We start from the raw sequence: 18,943 nt of genomic DNA, 5'->3' as shown, positions 1-18,943 counted from the left end.
AAAGTAAAAGGAAGAAAGGGTTCACAAAAAGGCAACATTTGTGGCTACAAGAAATAAGTTTAGTGCGAGATTCGAAATTTTTTTTCTAAATTTTTCGAGCGTAGAAATTTTTAAGAATGAGGAGGAAGCAGTTTGGGAATAAGGAGAGTGTCATTGTTGAAAAAGTTAGGAAACTGGGTTGAATTAATTTAAGATAGGGAGACACGACACTCAAAGAAGAAGGTATAATATAACCAAATTAAGTAAAAATAACAAAATTCTAGTGAAAAAATACCCAACAACGCAAAATTTTAGTATCTGTTACAAAAAATATCTTTACATGGAAAGAAGCAAAGAATCTGTTATCTATATTTGATAGTAATTTTAAGACAGTGTTATCTATGGCAATAACGTTATCACTGTGATAAAATCGAAAAAAAAAAATAAAAAAAATATGTAAAAAGATAAGAAATGATTTTTACAAAACAATATTTGCACAATCTTCAGTAAACTTTGTCTAAAAATGATATCTTACCTTCTAAACGAAGACCATCCACTTTTTTTTCCAAATGACACTAATATAATATCTCTATTACTGTATTACTTCACAATAAATACAGACAGATAATGGTTGTATAATGATCTAATAATATCACCTGTCTCAGTAGAAAATTTTGGTTGCAACGTAATTAAAAAATTTCCAAGAACTGAAAGGTTCACATTACATTTAATAGGTATCGGTAACTAACGATTTTAAAAGATTCCACAAAAATTTGACAATATATACACAGTGATCGTACTTCGAACAAAATTATTTTTGAAGTTATACTTCTTTAGGCGCGATTGAGATTGAGGGTGAATTTATATTGATCTGCGCGCATGCGCACACCGACAGTATGGTATTAGTCGTTATACGGGCTATGATTGGGTGTTGAAATGATCTGTCAATAATAAATAATTGTTCAATATGAAGGTAAACAAATGTATAATATATTAGCTTTATTGTTGTGAGGACAGAAAAAAAAAGTTTATAATTGTAGTGACTTTTAAATAGTTTTTAAAGCAACAGGTACGTAATAATTGTAAATGTATCATAGGTACCTACCTATTTGAACCTACCATTTGATTACCATTAAAATTTCTATCAATATTCACCTAATATATTGTTTTCTTACTCTATGTTTTGTTGTATTTTTTCAATTCTAAATCATTTCAATTCAAAATCAAAACAATTTGATTTATGTAATCGGAATCTTTCCACTATTAGGTATATGTTGCTAAAAAGTGCAACTATAGATTATCAAGGAATTATTAGATTTCCTTTAGAAAGTTCTGTTTCTCTTTCTAGTCCAGGGCGGATCTGTTTTGAGATGGACATTGAGACTCTAATTTTTTTAAAGAAATTGCTTGGAATTAACTTATATAATAATAATTGAGTTATCCTCCAGTCAAAAAGTTCCGGAACATTGTTTAAATAATCAAAATGTCAAAAAATGAAGGAAAAATTCGATTTTTTCTTCGTTTTTTTGATTATAACTTTAAAAGTATTCACTGCCGAGAAAAGTTGCACAAAAATAAAAGTTGCGTAATTAAATTTTCTACAATGTAACATTGGTTAAAAATTGTTACCCTTGTTGCAAAATATCAATAATTGCGAAAAAAAAACATAAAAAAACAAGTATTCGCATTTTACGTTTTTCAACCATTTCTGCTACACTTAGGACCTTCATATTTCACCCAGAAAAACTTTATGATATGATAAAATAATACTGTAAATTTAATTAAAATAGGTTTAATAGATTTTGCAAAATAAATTTTGCAATCCAGCTTTCGCAAAAAAAATTTTATTTTTTCAAAATGTTACAGGATTGAAAATAAAGCAGATAGCAAGTTAAATTTTTTTTACAAATAGAAAAATACTATACCATTCATTTGCAATTTGCAAAATTAAAATCGGTTAACTACCACGGCGCCGGCGTCAGGAATTTTTTAAATAAACGTTAATTTTTGGTGCTACGCGCAGGACAGCGGTGTTCGATTCACACAAGTTGATTTCCACCAAAATTTCTTCCAATCTTTATCCAATATATTATTTTCTTACTCTACATTTTGTTGTATGTTCATAAATATTTTAATTCCACAAAAATCAAACTAATTTGATTATTGTTTGTGAAAAATTGTTTAAACAATTGCGTAAGTTTAAAAATAATACACTTTTATATGCCCAATCAAATAATGCCCAATCAGACCGAACGTATCCGCTGTCCTGCGAGTAGCACCAAAAATTATTGTTTATTTTAAAAAAATTCTTGACGCCGTGGTAGTTAACCGATTTTAATTTTGCAAATTGCAAATGAAAGGTACAGTATTCTTTTATATGTAAAAAAAATTCAACTTGCTGTCTGCTTTATTTTCAGTGCTGCAACATTTTGAAAACATTTTTTTGCAGAAGCTGAATTGCAAAATTTATTTTGCAAAATCTATTAAACCGATCTTAATGAAATTTACAGTATTGTTTTGTCATATCATAAAGTTTTTCTGAGTGAAATATGAAGGTCCTAAGTCTATCATAAATGCATATATGGTGGAAAAACGTAAAATGCGAATACTTGTTTTTTTTTTATGGTTATTTCGCAATTATTGCTATTTTGCAACAAGGCAAGGGTGAAAATTTTTAACTAATCCTATATTGTAGGAAATTTAATTTCGCAACTTTTATATCAATGCAACTTTTCTCGAAAATGAATACCTTTAAAGTTTTAATCAAAAAACCAAGAAAAAAGTCGAATTTTTCCTTCATTTTTTGAAATTTTGATTATTTAAACAATGTTCCGGACCTTTTTGAGTGGGAGGATAACTCAAATATTATTATATGAGTTATTTTCAAGCAATTTCTGTAAAAAAATATGAGTCACCTCTCAACATCCAAATGTACTAATATTTTTATAGATGCCCACTGGTCTATTCTGCATATAGCTGACCATCATTCCTATCTGATGAAAAAAATTTTCTATGAAGAATTCCCATGTTCCTAAGATCCAAAAATTTGAGAGCAAATTATAATACTGTTTGAAATGAATTAATCATATTCATATTGCATTTTTATTTACAATGGAGGTCAATTATAACAACTATAACTGTTAAGCGTAAACATGTATTTTACAATAATCTGCCTATTGTCATTTTCCTTAGTAATAAAAAAAATCCAAAAATTCCCCATTAAAATTAATAATTCATCGATTTATTGACCTTTGTAGTGTGATTAAGCTGTTGCCCATCAATTTTTAAACAGTTAGTTTATCATTTTAAACGTTGGAATGCATGTTCTGTAATAAAGACACAGCTTTATATACATTTACATATGTATAAATAGAATAAAATTGGTTGAATAAAGAAAATTTTACCTTAAAAATATACAGGGTGTCCAGAACTCTACCGACAAACGAAGACAGGAGATTTCTCAGATAATTTTAAGTCAATTTAACCCAATTCACCTAGTTCTAAAATGCTCCCTGAGGGAGCTAGAGCTCTTTTAAAATGGCGTCATGTAATTAGTTTTTCTTAAATTCCTCCAGAACGCTTCTATTTAGAAAAACGAAAATTGGTATACATATTTACTTTCCAGAAATGAATCGATTCCATCCATTGCGAATTTCTAGTACCGGTCACATTTTGGATAGGGCAACGGTTATTTTATCGCATAACTTTTTTGTCTTTAACTTTAACAATGGTACTAAAAGGTACTCTTGCTTTAAGTCGGTAGGACACACCATTTTCTAGAAAAATCAATTTAAAAGTTTTTCGTTTTTGGAATTTGCAAAAAAATTGAAAAAAATTTTCAAAAAAATAACGATGTATTTTACTAACTTAAAGCAAGAATAACTTTTAATACTCGAATACCTCATAATTTAATAATCTAGTGTCAAAAATGCTTAAAAATTAAAGACAAAAAAGTTATGCTATAAAATAACTGTTGACCTACCCAAAACGGACGCCTATGACCGGTACTAGAAATTCGCAGTTAATGAAATCGATTCATCTCTGGAATATAAATAAATGTAGCAGTTTTCGTCTTTCTAAATAGTTTTTTTTTACTTTTTTTTTAAATTCAAAAAACCAAAAATTTTTAAATCGATTTTTCTAGAAAACGGTGTATCCTATCGACTTAAAGTAAGAGTACCTTTTAGTACTAGAATACGTCACGATTTAATAATTCAGAGTCAAAAATGCTTAAAAATTTAAGACAAAAAAGTTATGCGATAAAATAACCGTTGCCCTACCCAAAACGGACGCCTATAATCGGTATTAGAAATTCGCAATGAATGGAATAGATTTATCTCTGGAAGATAAATACATGTACCAATTTTCGTTTTTCTAACTCGCAGCGTTCTGGAGGTATTTAAGAAAAACTAATTACAAGACTCCATCTTCAAAGAGCTCTAGCTCCCTTAGGAAGCATTTTCGGACTAAGTGAATTGGGATAAATTGTATTAAAATTATCTGAAGAATCTTCTGTCTTCATTTGTCGGTAGAGTTTCTGGACACCCTAATAATATACATTATTTACAGTAAAATGTAAATAAGAGTAACAATGGAAGACAAGATCACAAGCAAAGACCTACGAAACAGAATCAGAGTTACAGATGTTGTGGGAAGAACTTGCAGATTGAAATTGAGATGGGCTTGCCACGTGGCAAGGAGGAAGGATGGAAGGTGGACACGTAAGATCCCTGAATGTAGACCAAGTTCAAATAAACGAAAATGGCAAACACCACCTACAAGATGATCTACGACAGATCATGTAAAATTGTATCCATACTGCCATAAGACCGTGCAATCTAGATACAATCAGGGGACGCCTATGTTCTGCAGTGGACTTATAACGGGATGATGATGATTCATTTTCCTATCGTACTGACACCACAGAAAGGCACCAGCTACTATGTCTTTAGACAACAGTTTATCAATAATTGTTTCCTGACCACGTGTAATAATATTTTCAGTACCTAGACACTTTTTCAGGTTCAAGTGTATCACAAGATTAAAGTACCCAAAATTATTATATATAAATTGATTTCCGAAAAAAATAGATAAATCAAATGACGCTGTTAAGAATTCCAAGTAAGTATTGTATTTTAATATCAATGACTTTCGTACTTATCAGTTGTCGGTATAGATAGATTTGGAGAGCTAAAAAAATAATACAAATTGCTTCTAAAATTTTGACAATACGCAAAATATAAATAATGTTTATCACAAAGAATTAATTGAATATCTTAAAATCTTTTTAATAAAAGTCAATGCTCTTTTATAAGTATTTGAACCAACGTTAGTACTGCTACTTTTGCAGTACAAACGAGATAACTTCATGATAATATCACTCTACTCAAGTCTTGGATGTCAATCAATTCCCCAAATTTGATTGTCTATTATCCCATTTTGCAAATGCCAAAAAAGACGACAGGATCATATAAAAACAATTGAATTAAAAAATTTTTTTAAATTTTTGAGAAGGTAGTTCAGGCAACTAATATTGCTATACTGTTTTAAATACAGTATGCAGTTTTATGCGGATTATTTAATGCGATTTTGAAGTTGTGCGGTTTGTATTTCATCCAAAAATTTCTATTATTAACAACTATTACAATTAATATTAACTATTTCTCTCAAGAGGTCAGTAATCTAAGGGTTTGCAATTCGGAGATTCCCCTTGTCACATGATGAAGCATGTAGCTATTACATCAATCTGAGTTTTGCATTGAAAGGTATAACCTGTAATTGTTTTGAGATTAAATTTAAATGTTAAAGTGTTTAAGAGTTTAAATGTCGACATTTTTAAAATAACGAGTTGTGACAAAAAATGTCACATTACTACATCTACACATGCATATTAAATGTGACATGATGCCTATGGTCGTCGTCCACATGTTTACAAAAATATTTAAAAAACTCATTGTTTCTACGAATTATAAGCGCTAACACAGCAATTTCCCTAATCTACTTTGCAAAATACAAAATAGTGTCACAATACTTGCTTATAAATTTGAAGCACTGTTCGTCAACCTGTTAAAATTTTATTTGGCCCAATGGAAAAAAGAAAACATAAAAGATAATCAATTGTTGGTGGACAAACGTCCACCATTTTATATGATTTTAGAAAACTACGGAACGTATCACTACTTTTTCAATGCAAGTAAAGTCTTTTTTTATGCGATTTTTTTATATGCGCTCTTCTGTAGAAGGTATCCACCGCATAAAACGAGACCTTACCACAGTATCAGTATATAGAGGTTCCCTCTTTACACTGTGACCTTACTGTATGTTTCTCTCATTTTCTAGAGTTGTAAGTGCATCCAACCTTACATTCTTTCGTAAACAGTATATGATGAAGATAAAATAGGGGACTATACCAGAAAGATGAAAAGCTGAAATCCTGCAGGATGGCGCAAGGCACCTAGTCCATGGGCGCCCATATAAAAATTTTTTTAGGGAGGCCAGACGTGAAGATGTTGCACATTACATTTTGTATACTTGGGATAACAATACATACATAGTTTAAAGCACCCAAAAAGGGCACGGCTCCCCCTGCCAAGGAGTATGGGCGCCTATGACCTAGTCCACAAAAAGAATAGCTGAAAAAGCAGAAATATAATATACAGACTCACATACCAGAAATACCAAATACTATTTAGAACCAAAAATACCAGAAATAACTACAAACGAAGCTAATATAAATCGGACGTTTAAAAAATACTTGGAAAACTGAAGAATAGAAAAACTATAGCTAAAGATGATACCTATATTAAAGTTTGACATGCTTACGGATATTGGTGTAAATGTAAATAAAAACAAGAGAAGTCAAAAGAATGTTCCTCTTACTCTGTTTCTTCTTGATCCATGCAACGTTGCAAGCGGTATGGATGCAGAAACACACGAAAAGTGCAGCGTATCAACGTGTTTTAAGTTAGATCATCCTGGAACAAATTATAGAAGCACGACTGAGTACGACAATCACCAAAACTGCAATGACTTTTTTTTAATTCGTATCAAAAATCATACATAAATATTCACTACGTGTGAACACATATCCATTAAAACATTGACTTTAAAATGTCAAATTTCTAGGCCTGGATCCCCTATACCAAAAAAAAGTTCATTAATAGCAAGCTGAAAACTTGTTAATAGCTTAACGGTGTCTAGTCAGACAAACCTTGATGTATGGATATGGGAACACTGCAACAGGAGAAGTTTTTATTGTGGAACCAGAGCCTCTTTATCCATTAGGCAATATAGGCAGTTGCCTAGGGCGGCACATTATGAGAGGGCGGCAAAAATACCGTACAAAAAATATTTGTAGATATATAAAAATTATGGATCTGGGTCATGTCATTACAGAGTATAAAGCTCTTTCAAATTACTTTACCGCAAGGAAGCCAAAAAAATTTGCCAAAAAAAAAACATATAAAGAAATAAGAAAGAGAAAAAGAAAAATTCAATTTGACGAGGGGGTCGATGATGAACTAAACTTTTCAGCTAGTGATGAGATGAAGATCCACACATTTTATATTATAATCGTCACTCTGATAAGAGACCTGAATAGACGTCTAGAATCTTATCGACTTATTTATCAACGTTTTCGTGTTATTAACAGATTTGCCAAAATTAAGCAATGAAGAAATTGATACAAAATAAAGACGACCAAGATACATCATTCATACATGAATGCATTCACTTAAAGGGTCATTTGGATACCACAGTAAAATTACCAACTGACATATCTTAATATTTAAAGAAGAGTTAGATATTTTTCCTAATAGCCCAGTAAATGACCGCTATGGAGTGTAATTTTCAGGGGCAACTCCGAATTGCATGAAAATTTGGATTTAGGTTCTACTTACCCTCCACTTCAAAGTTGAATTTATGCCGTTGGTTGCTTTTGCTTGGGGGATGACAGTCACCCCTTATTGGGGGTGATAAAACTCGTGTTTAAAATGTCCGGAAAGGCCCGGAAATGTATAAAATGACTGATTATAAGCAACTTTCGTGCCATGTTTTTAAACGATTTAACTATAAAAAGAAACACAGCTATAAGGTTATAGGCGCAAAATGTCGCCTGTCAAAATTTTCTATGTGTCTTAAAGGTATTCATTATTTGCGAATCCTGAGAAAACTAATAAGTATTTATGAAAAATTTAAACTCAGAATCAAAGATTACATTGTTACCGAGGGCCGAAAGTCCCTGAAAACTTCTATAATTAGGTACCTACTTAGTGTTTATTTTAATAAGTTACAGGGGTAAAATATAGAAGATTTAGTCTGATTTTTAATTTCAAATATTTCATTTAAAAGCAACATTTTGTTTATTATTCTGAGGGACTTTCGCCCCTATGTAATAATGCAATCTTTCATTCTGCCTCTAAATTTTTCAAAACTATTTATTAGTTTTCTCAGGATTCGAAAAAAATGAATACATTTAAAACACATTGAACATTTTGACAGTCGACATTTTGTGCCTATGCCCTTAAAATTTTACAAAGTTTTTTATTCCAGTAAATGAACGTGAAAATGTTTATTTTTCAACAAAAAAAACACGTTTTCAAACGGTTTTTCGCAAATAACTCGGAAAGTAAGTATTTTATCGAAAAAAAAAATATTCTTAGAAAAAATGTGGGATATAAAAAAACGTAAACAATTCGTAAAGTCTATAGAATCAATAAAAGCAAATTTGTAGCTCATGAAAAAGAAGTTCATTCCAAATCTAATATTTCAACGTGAAATTACCAAAAAATTTAAGCAGTTTTGGGGAAAATCCATTAAAACTTTTTTAAACTGTTGAAAAAAAAGCTTTATTTGTATGGTTTATAGACGTTTCTATAGCATATAAAAAAAGCATTACAACTAAGCGAGTTACCCTCAAAATAAAGTTGGACAAAGGCTTAGCCTCCCCATAAATTTTTTACACACGCTACACTGTTTTGTTTATTTTGAATCGCGAAGAACAACAAGCACTCTTACTATTATACAAAGTGTAAATTCCACATTATCACTATATATCCATACGCACGGAGCATTAGCATTAGAACGCATGATTGCGTCTCAGTTTTCTCATTATTATTGTAGGCAGGACCCTAGGTTATCTCGAGATGCATGAACGGAGGCAAGAAGCCGGCTAGCCTCCGTTGCTAATGACCCTCGCTTCGCAGCAGCGTTTAAGGAGACCCGGTCTCCTAACAGTGCCATCACACGCTTCCCGGAGATATAGAAAGGAAGGCTGGCTGGCTTCTTGTCACCGTTGCGTTCATCTCGGGACAACCAATTTTAGGGTCCTGATATGAAATGTAAATAAAAATTGGTCAAAAAATGTGTTATTATATTACATTTTTTGGCGCATTTTTTTGCTAGTGCAAATTTGTCTAGATATTTTATCATTTTATTCTATTCTCTATTGTAAAAATTACGAGCCGCTACTGATATGTAAAAATGAAAATGAAAGTGACTAACAGAAAAAGAGTTTGGGGACAAAAGGACAAGCTCAACATCAATATTAATAATGGGATAAAAAAGTGTTTCATGAAATAAAATATAGGCCAACATAAAGTTCTTGAAATTTATTACCTAAACAAAGGCGACTATACATTGATAAGTTTAGTCCTATTTTGCTTATGTCGCAGCTTGTGAACACATAGGTAGTTATATTAAACGTGGGTATTCAGCTGTCAGCTGTAATGAAATCATTTATAATAACTTACACCGACAGACTTTTATAAATAAGCTATTAAATTTCCAGTTGATGATTCCGCTGATACTATATTTCGTATAAAAGAAAAATAGTAATTGCTCTTCGCCGTTATTTATTCTATTTGTTTGATTTTTGATGATTTGCCGCCCCCTGGACATGCCGCCCTTGTGCGGTGCACCCCTTGCACGCCCGCTTACGGCGGGCCTGACCGTAATTATTAATCTAGGCGAAAAGATTTTTTTGAAAATTCGTATAAAAATACCAGCTTTTCAAATCTCATTGTAGTTTTAGCCTACAGTTAATATTAACAAAGTTATTCAAATTATTTATAAGCCAAAAATGAATCTACCTTATGGTAGGGGAGCAAAGTATGCTAAATGTGCAGTCACTCGAGCGCTTTGGGGACCTATTGGGTTGTAAACAGTAGGTCCTAAAACCAAAAAAAGTTAAGTAAAGTTTTCCATTTTAGTGGGCGCTTGCCATTTTTTAATTTAATTTTCCATTTCCAACAATCGTTTTTTCCGATTATAGCGACATCTATCCATAATTCAAAAAAATGTTTCGAATAAAAGTTACTTATTTTTACGTAAGGAATCCAAATCTGCAATAAAAAGTGAGGGTTCCTATTTAAGATTTTAAAGTAACCCCCCACCCCACATCCATGGGGGGTCGTGTTTGGTGTCTTTCGACAGATTTTTCAAAAATATTGAATAAGTGTATTTTACAGTTTTTCGATCTGATGTTCATTTCGCGAAATATCACGGGATTCGTATTTAAAATATTAAATTTACCCCCCACCCCTCTCCGTGAGAAGTCATGTTTGGTATCATTCGATAGATTTTAAAAAAATATTGAGCATATATTTTTTAGTTTTTCGATCTGTCATTCATTTCGCGAAATATTCGGTTTTTTTCTTGTGAAAATTTGGGGCTCACCCATTTCCTTACGCCCGGCTCAAATCGTCAGATTTTTGAAATATACACTCGTTTGCATGTACTTAACCTACCTTATCTTAATCTGACAATTTCGAGTTTTTTTAAGGGTAGATTTTTTTTTCGGGCCCCCCTTAACGAACTCCCCTGTGTTAAGAGCCAATACATAGTAGAGGTACATCTGCAGGGTACCAGGTTTCTCACCATATGCTAATCTGACGCGCTCGAGTGACTGCAAAAATCCCCGCTTGGGCTCCCCTACCATTAGTAAAATGTTTTCGGAGTGATAAAAATGACTTTTTAACAATTTTTTCAAATACGTTGAAAATATGACTATTCTCCTTTCATGTGGTTTCCAGATAATTAATATATCATTATTTTCTGAACAATAACATTGCGAAAAAAGCTCTTTGGGATAAACAAATTGAATAAAATTTAAACTAATTGACGAATTGTCTTCAAATTTTTTGTGCATGGACTATTTGACTCAACTTTTCATGCAGTATCTATGAATGTCTTAAGATCATTTTTGAAAAATGTATAGCAATGTTTTTATTTTCGAAATTTTAGTCTTATTTTGCAATTTTCGAAGCAACAAAAATGATCGAACAAAAATTCAAAAAATACCATTTTAAACCTTGTCTCATCTACTAAAAGAAGAATACTATAAATAAGATATTTAATTACCCTATTTTTACCTGTAGCGATTTAACGAAAAACTGCCATTTTTGACCCTTATTTGTTAATAACTACAATTCTCATCCGAACTGTGACGGGCATTTTTGCATTTATAATGCATTAGGTATATAGTACCCAAAAAAACTATTTGCAACCTGGCTGCTTAAGTGTCCCGAACATGGTATATTTTTGCCTTATTTCCCTGGCGTAAAATAGATAGCGTAATAAATTCAAGAAGTTTGCAGTGGCTGGGTTACATAGAAAGAATGAACGATGACAATGACAGAGTGGTCAAGAAAATAGCATGTAGAGTACCAAATTATAAAAGAAATAGAGGAAGACCACGAAAGCGATGGAGAGAGGCGGTAGTAGAAGACATAAAGGAAAAAGGAATAACAGACTGGAAGAAGTTGACAAATAACAGAAAGCTATGGAAAAGAACAACAAAGCTCTGGGCCTAAATGGTTGTAAAAAGCTACATAATATGTTACTATATATTATATAGTTAGTAAAGTGTACGTGATTGTACTATGTACTATATTATCGTAGGTGCATGATTTATGTTGACAGAATACATAATGTGACATGACAAAAACAAGTAAGTACAAATGGATTTTTACTATAAAACTGTATAATAAACATTATAAACGAACTTACCTTTTTGTGTTAATTTAACATAAAATCCAACTAATCACTTAAAGACTTTAAAGTATAATAATTTATAATACATACAGCTCCGTTATATCTACATTTACGAATTAAACAAATTCACTGCCATTATTTTGCTTTTATTAAAATTGGATAGGTGATAAATAAACAGTGCTTTTTAACATGTGAAACGTGAGTTTAAAATTGTAAGGTTATCTACAAAACAATGACATTTACTTTAGTCTTTTGTTTACTTTTATTTACAATGATTAAGTTGTGCCGAAATGTACGAAGCTAGGAATGTTTTGATATACAGGGTGAGGCAAATAAAGGGCCTATTAGAAATATCTCGAGAAGTAAAGGCAACAGAATCATGAAAATTGGAATAAAGGGGTTTTGAAGGATGATCTATTAAATGAAAATATTTTCATATACCGGAAGTTGCTTATAACTTCGTTTTTTTAAATGGGACACCCTGTATATTTTTACATTTTTGGATTCTCTTCGATGTCTTCTTTCTTAAAATATGAGGTTTTGTAATACCTATTATACAGGGTATTTTAAAAGATAATTACGTTTTTTATTAATTTCGTAGCAAAATTAACACCATGTAGAATTGTAGTAGTTTGACATCTAAAACTCTACTTACGTTCAAATTATTTTTAATATACTCTACTATTGTTAAGAATCATTAGTATAGCTAAATTTTTAATTTTAGTATACAGGGTTGGTCGAAACTCGGAATGAGTATTTTCTGAGTTTTCTTAAATGGAACACCCTGTATTTTAGTATTGTAATGAAATGATATTTTATGGTACTTTTTTATTTCTTAAGCATTCCCTATACCTAACTGTTTTAATTTGTGCTTAATTGTTAATCGCATCAACAATCTTAACTACGTAGGTATTTTGATAGCTAAACCATTATTGGTAATTTTAAGGACCAGTCTGGATTAATATGTATTTATTTCTGAAAAATTATTTTTGATTAAGTATTTTAACGGCCAACCTAATAAAATTTTACGTATTTTTTGTTGCAATTAATGTTTAGCTTGAATCACCAATAACTCACAAATTAAAGCAGTTAGGTAAAGGGAATGCTTAAGAAATAAAAAAGTACTATAAAATATCATTTCACTACAATACAAAAATACAGGGTGTTCTATTTAAGAAAACTCAGAAAATACTCATTCCGAGTTTCGACCAACCCTGTATACTAAAATTAAAAATTTAGCCATACTAATGATTCTTACAATAGTAGAGTATATTAAAAATCATTTGAACGTAAGTAGAGTTTTAGATGTCAAACTACTACAATTCTACAGGGTGTTAATTTTGCTACGAAATTAATAAAAAAACGTAATTATCTTTTAAAATACCCTGTATAATATTACAAAACCTCATATTTTAAGAAAGAAGACATCGAAGAGAATCCAAAAATGTAAAAATATACAGGGTGTCCCATTAAAAAAACGAAGTTATAAGCAACTTCCGGTATAACCGGAAGTTGCAAAGAGATAAAAATATTTTCATTTAATAGATCATCCTTGAAAACCCCTTCATTCCAATTTTCATGATTCTGTTGCATTTAGTTCTCGAGATATTTCTAATAGGCCAGCTATCTGCCTCACCCTATATACCGATCCATTTTGAGAGATTAGTTTGTTGTTTACGAATTAAAAATAAACATAAGAAATAAATTTTATTTTTTTTTATTTTAGACGGATCTTCCTCTTTTGTTAATTTTTTCTAGACATCCTGCCTGTTTTTCTTCAACATTCTTTTGAAAAATTCATTCATTCCAATTCATTCCATCTCTTTTTAGATTTGGGTCTAGGACACTTCATCGCCGCCCTTTCGATGCCGCCAATTCATCGCCGGCCAAATTTTGCTGCACTATCTCGATCAAGAACGTCACAGTCACAAAAAACCCCTTATAATTTTTATATTCACCCCTGCTCCCACCCCTTTGTCCACCACACAGCCTTCCGCTCTTGGAGATTTAGCTTAGTTATTACATCATAACCTACTCATTCCCAAATTTTGGTGCACTATCTCGATCATGAGCGTCACAAAAAAATAATAAAGACCGCGACTTTGACCCCTTATAACTACCCTCGTCCGCCGCTCTGGTTTCCGCCTCTGGAGATTTTACTTAGTTATGTCATGACCTACTTATTCCCAAATTTTGGTGCACTATCTCGATCAGAAGCGTCACAAAAGCGTCAAAAAAATAATAAAAACCGCGACTTTGACCTCTTATAACTACCCTCGTCCCCCATTCTGGTTTCCGCCCTTTGGGTAAAGTCATGTAGACAACTAATTCAACATATCCCCGTATAGTTTGTCCATATTACTTATCACGAGCAAAATGCGCTCCCAGCTCTTAGACTAGAACTATTTTCCCTTATTTCTCTTGACTATTAATGTAGTAAGTTAAATGTTAAGCAATTAAGTTAAGTGGAGAATATTTTCTGTAATGTGCACACTGCAGGAGATGAAATATAATTATACGTTACTAATTACAAGGTACAGAAACAGTTCAATTATAGCAAGAAATCTTGAAATCGATGAATAAAAATGCCGTTACGTTAAAGAACGAAATGTGGTTGTTTCGCAAGAAGTTTTTCATGTTTTAAAGAAATTAGTAAACAATAAAATTAAACAACTTTTAACATTAACAAGAATTTAGGATTATTCAAAATTCAAAAGAAGTTGTACAAAAAATCAAAACCGCTAAACAGACCAGACGAAAAAAAAACTAAATTTAGCACTTACCTTAAGTAGGTACCACAAAATTCGCGTGTTCCGCAACTCGATAATTCGCTTGAAGTGTCGCGGTGAAGCAGTTGCACCGAGAAATGATCGCACTCTGTCCTGTCCTAATAAGAGGTAATTTTATTGTGGTATTCTAAAAGGTTGATGAGTAATAATACCACGTATTGGAATCTCTTTATTTATGTATTTCAGATTTTGTTGTAATATTGTACGATTTAAAGTTTACAAATTGTGATGAATAATGTATGAGGGGTTTGACGGGCAATAGATTTTGATTAGCGTATACGGGGGAAATACAGGGAACTATGCTAAGGATTTTCACATTTTTCACTATATTCCTTCACAGAGCTGGATTTAAGGCAGTGGGGGCCCCTGGGCAAAATTGGTGTGGGTGCCCTACCTCCTACCATTAAAAAAATGTTGATCTACTTTTATAAATATAATTCTAAATAATAAAAAGTACAAGAGCTGTAACTTGTTACAGTAAAATATTAAAAATGATAGTAAGATGTATTGTTTTAAAATCCGGGAACTTTTCGAGATATTTTAATTGAAAATTTCTTGATTATGTGGGACATATCTAGTTGCATTGAGACATCGTGGCCAATGCTCATTGTAGAGAAATCAGTCAAACACTCTTGGCCCATCATAAACGGAAGTCGATTTTTAATTAACTTAAATTTTGAGAATGATCTCTAACCACTGCAGTTAGTTAGCATTACATGTAAATATAAACAAAGTGTCACCTCAAAATTTGGAAAAGCATCATTCATAGGTATTCTTTTCTTTTAGCAGTTGGTACATTTGAAGTTCTTTGCTTATATTTGATGAGCTAATTTCCTCTTTAAATGAATTGAAGAATCTTACAAAGTGTACTAGATGGACACATAAGTTTTCATTTAAATCATTGCTATAAATGTTGGTAATTTGATGATAATGTTGGTGAGTGAGCTTAAATTTCATTGAGAGTTAAATTTTCCAATTTTCCCAAATGATGTAAAAATCCAAAATTGGAATGAATGGATTCATATGCAGAAAGCCTATGACTTAAAGAGGTAATGAAGTGACTGAAATTTTGAGTTCTAAACTTCTCCGATGTTTTCATAACTTTCGAAATTGTCACGTCTTGACTGTATAATTTATTTAAGTGTTCTAAGTGCTACCACTCCTGAATTAAGGTCAATATTTAGATCTTGAAGAATACGACTTGTGCTGTTTGTCCTCCCTAATATCTTCTCTGTTTCTAGTAAACACATTCGATTATAGGTACAAACTAAGTAATTGCAATGCTATGAGTTTTAAATTGTTGCTCATAGTCTTCCGAAATTTTGGATAATGCTCCTTTAATCTGATTATAACCTTTAACACTAGTCCTTTTGCGGCATTACCTCCATATTCATCTAGTGGTATTTGCTCTTTTAGAAACAATAATATTTTTGCCACGGTCTGCGTTGCTGTCAGGGCCCCCGCAAGGCTGATTGGCGCCCGCGTGCGGTACATATTTTGGCGCCCTTTAAATCTACTATACATATAAAACTAATAAATATTTTTGAAAAATTTAAACCCAGAATGAAAGACTACATTATCACTGAGGCCGAAAGTCCCTGAAAACTTCTATAATGTTTATTTTAATAAGTTACAGGGGTGAAAATTAAAGAGAAAATTTAGTGTGATTTTTATTAATTGCAAATATTTCATTTAAAAGAAACTTTTTATTTATTTTAAGGGACTGTCGGCTCAAGGCAATAACGTTACCTTTCATTCTGCGTTTAAATTTTTTTAAAACACTTATTACTTTTTTCAGGATTCGAAAAAAATGAATACTAAAAACACATTGAAAATTTTGACAGGCGCCTTTCCCCTTAAATTTTTTGCAACATTAATGAAGCACCCTGCATATTAAATTAAAAATATACATTAAACTAAATAAACAATAATATTTTGTCATTTCAAAGTTTTTAAACAAATTTTATACAGGGTGTGTACATAACTAGGAACCATATGGGAGACTGTTTTATTATTAATTTTACGAGAAAAAGTTATTCTTCATAAAAAGTTCTTTTCTAGAACTTAAAATGCAACCATCAAATATTAAATTTTATGAATTTCTACGAGGTATGTCAAAAAATATGAATTTCGGTCAAGAGCAAAGTAGGTACGTTTAGTTTTCACAATATTGAAAAGTTATTGTGAAAAGTTGTTCAGCATTAAAAACTATGTTTCTATATGCAATATGCAATTACATCCTTCTAATTGAAATATATTGTGATCTAGAAAGGCACTTTACTTTTGATCGAAACTCATATTTTTTACATATATCTCGTATAAAATTGAAAAAAATTGATAGGATTTGATGGTTACATCTAAGATTTTAGACCATGCAAAGCTTTTTAGAAAGAACTTCTTATCGTACATTAAAATTGTACTTTTCAACAACGCCCTTTTCATTTATTAGAAATATTGTGATAAGTCTTTTATTATTAATAATTAGCCCTTTTCAGTTATTACAAATAATGTGATATTTATTATTATTATTAATTAATCAATAACAATAAAAGAGTTATCGCATTACTCGTAATAAATGAAAATTACTTTGGGTATCTGTAATTTGAGAAAAAAAATTATAATAAAAGAATGTAATTGCATATTAAAACATAGTTTTTAATTAATTCCAAAAAACTTTTCATAATAATAATTTTCGATATTGTGAAATATAAGGTACCCTTAAGGTACAATTTTTTATTTGGTTGCATTTTAGTTTTTAGACTAAGACTATGCAAATGGTTGCATTGAGACTGTGCAAAGCACTTTATGCTGTTAAGAATAAATTTTTTCCGTAAAATTAATAATAAATACCCAACGGATATTGCAATAATAGTCGTAGGTAATTATTGTAACAAAAGAGAAATCTTGGCCGACCGCCGTATAACAGTAAACACCTCGAGAATGACGTCATCGAATGATCTAGGCCTCGGCGGAAAGGAGGAGGAACTTCTCGAACGTACGACCCGTAGGCGGAACACGCTGATAGCTAGAGATGGGCGTCGATTGTTCCAGAATAACAACTGGGTATAAATACGGGCATATTTGTAAATAAAGTTTAGTCTTAAGCTAAAGTTTGTAAAGTAAACTTGTATAAATAAATAATAAAGTCGTATATAAATACCCCACACCTGACACCAACTGTAATAAACGAGCGTTCGGGTATTTATATACGACTTTATTATTTATTTATACAAGTTTACTTTACAAACTTTAGCTTAAGACTAAACTGTATTTACAAATATGCCCGTATTTATACCCAGTTGTTATTCTGGAACAATCGACGCCCATCTCTAGCTATCAGCGTGTTCCGCCTACGGGTCGTACGTTCGAGAAGTTCCTCCTCCTTTCCGCCGAGGCCTAGATCATTCGATGACGTCATTCTCGAGGTGTTTACTGTTATACGGCGGTCGGCCAAGATTTCTCTTTTGTTACATTATTAACACCAATATACATAAAATAAAATTTTAAACCTTTCACTGCAGGAAACCACCCGTTCCCCAGTAACAGTAAATAATGTTTGTGCCTTATAACCGCATAGACGAGAAGGGAAAAGATACTCAAGTCAAATACATAATCATAATTCATAGAGTATTTGTTTACTTAAGGGTAATTATCATAAATTCGAGTATTTAAAAGATTCACTTTATATGAGTAAAACTGCTTGATCCAGCAAGTTGTGTTTTTGTTGGAGTAAAACTGCTAAGTTGCGTTTTATGGGTGTTAATTTATGTTTCTACTCGTCAGGGAGTGTGATTTGATATTTATTTGACTATTTTGAGTGTCGCTTTAGTTTACAACACAAAATCGATTGGATGGTATGCCAAGCGTAATTCAATCTACTTCAAAGAAAAAAATTAGGAAGGAACAACAAAATGTAATATATTTTTGACGGAGTAAGTTCAACATTTCAGGACGGAAATAATTATTTTTCAGTAATAATACAATATTTGATTTTTGAGATTTCTCTAGCTGTTCATGAAATAATTAAAACTGTACATAAAAAATGATTATCTCATTTAAAATAAATATTTCTTATTTACCAAACCTTCGGTTTGGCGCCCCTTTGGGGTTACGCCCGCGTGCGCCGCACGCGTTGCACGCCCGGTTGCGGGGCCCTGGTTGCTGTCGCTTAAAGACGCAGCTTT

General features: G+C 31.6%; 1 protein-coding gene across 2 annotated transcripts in view; it reads right to left on the bottom strand.

The window, feature by feature from the left end:
* The window catches only part of LOC126883375 (sterol O-acyltransferase 1-like), an 84,422-nt gene extending 69,543 nt beyond the window's left edge, over positions 1–14,879 (bottom strand). Inside the window, exon 1 of one of the 2 annotated variants that reach the window (XM_050648859.1) lies at positions 14,754–14,879. The gene's annotated coding sequence lies outside the window, so the exon portion shown is untranslated. Of the gene's footprint in view, positions 1–11,985; positions 12,204–14,753 lie in introns of those variants that run through there. The other variant, XM_050648860.1, reaches the window with a different exon arrangement.
* Positions 14,880–18,943: the final 4,064 nt, after the last annotated feature.

This window comes from Diabrotica virgifera, chromosome 4, assembly GCF_917563875.1.
Source record: "Diabrotica virgifera virgifera chromosome 4, PGI_DIABVI_V3a".
Classification (NCBI taxonomy): domain Eukaryota; kingdom Metazoa; phylum Arthropoda; class Insecta; order Coleoptera; family Chrysomelidae; genus Diabrotica; species Diabrotica virgifera.
This window is presented reverse-complemented; position numbering and strand designations above follow the sequence as displayed.